The sequence below is a fragment of the Sturnira hondurensis genome, unplaced genomic scaffold, assembly GCF_014824575.4.
Source record: "Sturnira hondurensis isolate 20B ecotype Veracruz unplaced genomic scaffold, ASM1482457v3 Scaffold0022566, whole genome shotgun sequence".
In the NCBI taxonomy this organism is placed as follows: Eukaryota; Metazoa; Chordata; class Mammalia; order Chiroptera; family Phyllostomidae; genus Sturnira; species Sturnira hondurensis.
In genome coordinates, this window is record NW_028095197.1 from 9,652,179 (window position 1) to 9,658,685 (window position 6,507).

The window sequence follows — 6,507 nt, forward strand, 5'->3', positions numbered from 1 at the left end:
GTGTCTCTCTCTCTTTCTCTCTCCTTTCCTCTCTCTGTAGAAATAAATAAATGTTATTTTCTAAAGGAGATTCTATCTTCTACAGACAAAAAATACATGTATTCCAGACACATCTGGGATTTCCTTCAAAATAATCCAGTGGCAATGGGCTAGGAGTGGATAGGGTGTACATGAAGCAAGACTGGTCATATGTTGATATTATTAAAGATATATGATGAGGATGTGAGATTTAGTAAACCAATATTTCTATTTTTGCATACAGTTCAATTTTCATTTAAAAGTTTTTAAGAAATAATAGCTCTAGCGAAAACGCTTGGGGCGGGGCTGGGGGGGGACGGTTATTTCCAGTCGTGCATCGAAGAGTGACGTGAGGGCAAGAGAGACAGTCTTTGCCTCTCCCCCTCTCACCAAATGCCCCTCCACTTGTAGAGCTAGAAACCCAAAGAGGCGTCTGAAGTCCCTTTTTGAGGATGCATAATGGAGGGGAATTTGGAGAGGGAACAAAATCGTTAAGGAGGATTATACTGTCACCACTCGACACAATGGGGATTGCTGCTTTTAACTGCTCTAAACAAGTCTTACCTCATACCAGAGCTTCGACTCAAGAAGGCGTCGCCACGCAAGGTGGATCCTGCCCAGGAGATCAAATCTTTCTTCCTGGCTGGGTCTTTGAGTGCGTGCTCCGTCCCTACACAGCGAGAGAATGGAGGTGGTTCTTAGAATGCACTTGACATTTTTTTCCTCTTCGTGGTGTCCTTGCAGCCAGGTATTTTGGAAGGCTCAGGAAGGGAGGCGCCTCTGGATGAAGTGGCCACCCTGCCTGAGGGGCTAGGGGACCGGGGCAAATTTCTGCCTATTTCCTCCAGATGCAATGAGAAGCAGTGTAGAACAAGGTCAGCCAGTGCGTTCTGGACACACCCGGTTCTGCAAGTCACCAGCTGTGCGACCTTCTGCCCTGTTGCACCCCTGAAAGCAGGATGGGTCACAGGCAGCTCTACTGGAACCACCAGAGAAAATTCAGGCAGAGTTCACACCCTTTCAGCATCTGCTCACACTGACACTGCGGATCTGGAAATTCGACCTGTATATGGGCCACCAGTTTCCAATAGTACTCAAAGGATATAGGCTGCATCAAGTCGGACCCCCTGTTCTTCCTTGAATATATTATCCAAGACTGCTACCTGATGAAAGAAACAATGCTAGCTAGCACTTTGTACAGTTTTTCATAATCTAAAAAAAGTAGATATGCTTTCAGCTCACATTGCTAAAAAAGACAAAATTAGATAATGTATGTAAAGTGCTCAACATGTGTAGCATGGAGTTAGCTCTTGATAAATGGTTATCACTACTATTTATTTCTCCATAAAATGTGGATGGACTCTAATGTTGTTAAGGGTCCTCCTAATCCTAATGTTTGAGGATCCAAGCACTATACCAGGTACTGGTGCTGAGGTGGACAAAACTGACATTGGAGTTGGGGGCTAAACTCAGCATAGAAGGCAAAAACTCTGCATAATCAAAAATACTTTGAAAAATCTTCCACCATCAACAGACCTCCCTATCATCTGCTCCTCCATTCAGAGGTACTGTGCTGGGGGGGGGAGGGGGAACGAGGTGGGGGAGCTACATGGTTTGGGCCCTGGAGTGATGGTGGCTGAGCAAACATGGCATCTTGTCTCCTCCTAGGACCTGGAAGGTGAAAGGACCTTAACTCTCCTCCAGTCAGAGTGAAGTTGTGCTCCCTCCTTTGCTGTTAGCCCTTAGCCCCAGTGCCAGATGAGAAAATGGACAGCAGCCTCAGTGGTCCCCTTCCATTGAGTCCAGGCTCAGCATGAGATGGTCACTGCTCAGTAACCAGGAGCATGTGGGGAGTGGGCTCCCCACACCTTCTGTTCTCACCACTCCACACAATGTACTGAGCACCTTCCCTGTGTAAGACGTTGTGTTAAGCACTGACTGGGGCGGAGCAAGCCGAGCATAGCTTTCCTCAGGGTTTTAGAGCAACAGGTCCCAAGCCTAGTAAAGTACATTCGACAGGGCCACGGGAAGGGCCAGAGATGGGCTGTGGGGGGCGCAGCTGGGGACAGGAAGAGTGCCATCACCTTCCTGGGAGGTGACATTAGACCCGACCCTTGGAGACCGAGAAGATCTGAGGGGTAAAACTTTGGGGAAAGGGCAGCCAGGGCAAAGAGACAGCATAAGGCAAAGTCTGGAGGCAGGAAAGAAGTGCTGCACCCCAGTAAAAGCAGACGGGTCCCATAGCTGGGTTTGTTGAAGGGGGAGGTGAGGCTGGAGAGGTCAATGGGGCCATGTGGCAAAAGCTCTTAGGGCCAAGCCAAGGAGAGTGAACTTCACTGTGCAGGCAGCAATGAAGGACTGGGGCCAGCCTTGGAAAGGGGACCCCGGCTGGGTGTGAAGCTCTTCTCCCCATACCTGCCCTCTCATCAGATCTTACACAGCACCCGTCCAGGTTTGGAAAGCCTCAACAATAAACCTCTGAGCCCTAAGATCAAGCCTTTCCACAGCGGCTTCAGCAGCACCGTTAGGATCAAAAGAGCCAGTTCTTTAGGTTTCTCGCCACAACTGCCGTTCACCGTTGGAGAAACCACACCAAAACGGGGTGGGGGCGGTAGAGAAGGTCAAAGTGAAATGTAGATGGAGGGCAACGGGCAAAGTGCAGTTCATGGAAACACCAGGGCGGTTCCTCAGCTGTAGTCTGCAGATCCACCCTCGGGTTTTCAGGGAGAATTTTAATTTCTGTCTTGATGATTATCTGAATAATAAAATCATATTCTGTATAATCTAGAGCTAGGGTTACTAGACAAAATTCAGGACTCACAGTTAAACTTGAATTTCAGATAAACAACAAATAACGTTTACTATAACTATATCCCAGATATTGCATATGACATACTTATTACTAAAAAATCATCCTTCATCCCTAACTGTTGCCAGTGGTGTCAGTGCCTGTGTTAGTCAGGGTTCTGCAGATACCTGCAGGATAAGTCAGTAAGCGGGAGATTCACGAGAGCCAATGGGTTAGTTCCAGTCCGAGTCCAAAGACCTGAGAACCAGGAGTGTTGGAGGTATAGCTCCTGTCCAAGGGCCAACAGACTTCGAGATCCAGAAAAAAAAAACCAACCCACCATGTCCCAGTTCAAAAGCAGTCAGGCAGGAAGAATTCTCTCTTACTTGTGGAAGTATTGGCCTGTTTATTTTATGCAAGTCTTCAACTGTTGGGATGAGGCCCATCCACATGAGGGAGGGAAATCTGCTCTATTCTGTCGAAAGATTTAAATGTGAATCTCACCCAAAACACCCTCACAGAAACATCCGAGTGATACTTGATCAAATATCTGGGCACCCCGTGGCCCAGTCAAATTGGCACATGAGTCAACCACCACACTGTCGACATCTGCACTTTGATGATGGATTGGGACCAAGAAGTAGTGCTTTCATTATAATAGTTAAGGAGAAAAGAGAAGCAGACCTAATTTCAAAGTGTTAACTGAAGATGAAATAGCACAGCCCTGGAAGAAGTACGCTTTCAGAAGTTTTAGTAAAACAGTTTGTGAGAGAACACAGGCATCCCACGCACACAGGCACGTTGGAATCCAGAGAACCTTGTCCTTAACTGGCCAGCCCTGTAGCAATGTTGTAAATAGCTAGTCACTGAGTGTCAGCACGAAGTGAAATCCATCACATTGAAGGTATTGGTTTGGATTTTGATGGTCTTGGTAGTATTGTATTTAATTTGTAAATTTGTCTTGGTTTCATTATTTATAAGGAGGTTATACCACATGTACGTTGGTACACATTTAAACTACTTTAAAATATATTTATGTCAATCCTGGAGGTATCCATGAGATCTTTATCCTTTTAAGTGGGTCCATTAGATTGTTACTCTTAGTTTGAGAAACACATAGATAATGTAAAAGTTTCTTTGGCCCATTTTAGGGGATATATGCTTTGAAGCATTTCATTTGTAGAAGTCACTAAAATACATCTTTTTTAATGTCTTTTTAAAAAATATTTTATTTATTTATTTTCAGAGAGAGGGGAAGGGAAGGAAAGAGGGAGAGAAACATCACTGTGTGGCTGCCTCTCATGTGTCCCCCACTGGGAACTGGCCTGCAACCCAGGCATGTGCCCTGACTGGGAATCAAACCGTGAACGTGTGGTTCGCAGGCCCGTGCTCAATCCACTGAGCTACACCAGCCAGGGCTAACCTACATCTTTTAGAGGTGTTTTTACTACATCTTTTAGAGGTTACTTCTACAGGGATGGCCTATAGAAATAAGGCCAGCCCAGGATCTTTAAAACTGAAAAAAGTGTGTACCCCTGCTACACTGGATTTGGAAAATCCAGGGTGGAGCAAAAGTAGGTTTACAGTTGTGAGTACGCAATACAGGTTATTCTTGTATTATTATTTACTATTACACTTTCAGTGGGTTAATTACATGGCATGCACATTGTGTCTCAGTAAATCCATTTTAAAAATAATGGTCAAAATTTTTCTACTGTGTTGAAAACTATAAACGTAGATCCAAGATGCCCCGATGCACCTCAAACAGTAAAAATGGCATGAAGAAAACTTCATGTTTCCTTCACTAAGGCACATCATAATCAAATTGCTCAAAATAAACAATAAAAAGGAAATGTGGGAAGCATTCTGACACATTATATACAGTGGGAAAAGATATTGATGACAGCAGATTTATTGTTGAAAGCAACAAAAGGTAGAAGCCAGTAGAGCGAAATCTCTTATATACCAAAGAAAAAGTTGTAAATTGAGAATTCTACACACAGTGAAATTATCTTTTAAAAACCAAGGTGGCACAATAAGATGGTACTTCATACCCATTAGGAGGGCTACCATCTAAAAGATGGAAAATAATAAGTTTTGCCAAAGATATGAAGAAATTAAAATCCTCCTGCCTTACAGGTAGTAATACGAAATGATGTAGCCACTGTAGAAAAGTTTGGTAGATCCTCAAAAAAATTCAACATACAGAAACTAGTATAAAGGACACATGGAGAACAACTAAGGGGGGTGGAAATGGGAGGAAGGTGGGGAGCACAGGGGGTGGGCTGGGATGGGAGTGGGGGACAGAAAACTGTACTTGAACAATAATTAAATTAAAAAAGAGAAAAAATTTTCAACATAAAGTTACTATATGATCCAGTAATTCCACTCCTAGGTATATACCCAAAATAAATGAAAACAGATGTTCAAACAAAAACCTATACACAGTACCTGTAGTCAACAATACTGGGACTTCCAGTCAAGATGGAGGCATGGGTAAACACAGCTCACCTGCTCACACAACCACAGCAAAAATTACAACTAAACTACAAAACAACTATCACCCAGAATCATCAGAAAATTGAACTGTATGGAAGTCTGACAACCAAGGAATTAGAGAGGTCACAATTATTTATGGGTAAGAGGGGTAGAGATGTGGAGACTCAGAACATGCAGTCCCACATCCATGTGTGGTGGATAATAATTGGGAGGGATCCCAGCCTCACATGAGACCACCCAGCCCAGGTTTCCATTGCCAGGAAGATAAGTTCCCATAACTTCTGAGACTCCATCAACCTGGTTCACACAGGTTGCCCTACCCAGGCGATTACCTAAGTCTCTGCCCTATCCAATTTACAGTGAGCTTTTCTATATTAGCCCACACTATACCAAAATGGGGAGTCAAAGCAGCTTTACCGAATACACAGAAACAAACACAAGGAGGCTGCCAAAATGAGGAGACAAAGAAAGATGGCCCAGACAACCCCTTGCACTCTTTCTTTTCAACCTGGGCCCGTCATAATGGCTCCCACAAAGAAGGGTGGCGAGAGTAAGAAGGGCCATCCTGCTATCAATGAGGTAGTGACCAGAGACTACACCATCAACATCCACAAGTGCAGCCATGGAGCCCGCCCCTCAGGCCCTTACAGAGGTCTGGAAATTTGCCACGAAGGAGCTGGGAATTCCAGGTGTGCACATTGACACCAGGCTCAATAAAGCTGTCTGGGACAAAGGGATAAGGAATTCCTTGTACCATATCCAGGTGTGGTTGTCCAGAAAATGTAAGGAGGATGAAGATTCACCAGACAAGCTCTATACATTGGTCACCTACATACCTGTCACCACTTTCAAAAATCTACAAACAGTTAATGTGGATGAGTACTAACTGCTGATTGTTGAATAAAGTTATAAAACTGCCTTTGAAAGAAACAAAAGAAATATGGCCCAAATGAAAGGACAGACAAAACTCCAGGAGAAGGACTAACAAAACAGCAATAAGCAATCTATCAGATGCAGAGTTCAAAATACTGGTTATTAGGATGCTCAGGAAACTCACTGGGTACTTCAACAGTATAAAAAAGACCCAGGCAGAAATAAAGGTTACACTGAGTGAAATAAAGAAAAATTTACAGGGAATCAACAGTGGAGTGGATGAAGCAAAAATCAAACCAATGATTTGGAACACATGGAAGAAAAAAAAT

At 44.0% G+C, this 6,507-nt stretch overlaps 1 pseudogene; it reads left to right on the forward strand.

The window, feature by feature from the left end:
* Positions 1 to 5,792: 5,792 nt before the first annotated feature.
* LOC118979727 (60S ribosomal protein L31-like) lies at positions 5,793 to 6,224 on the forward strand (annotated as a pseudogene).
* Positions 6,225 to 6,507: the final 283 nt, after the last annotated feature.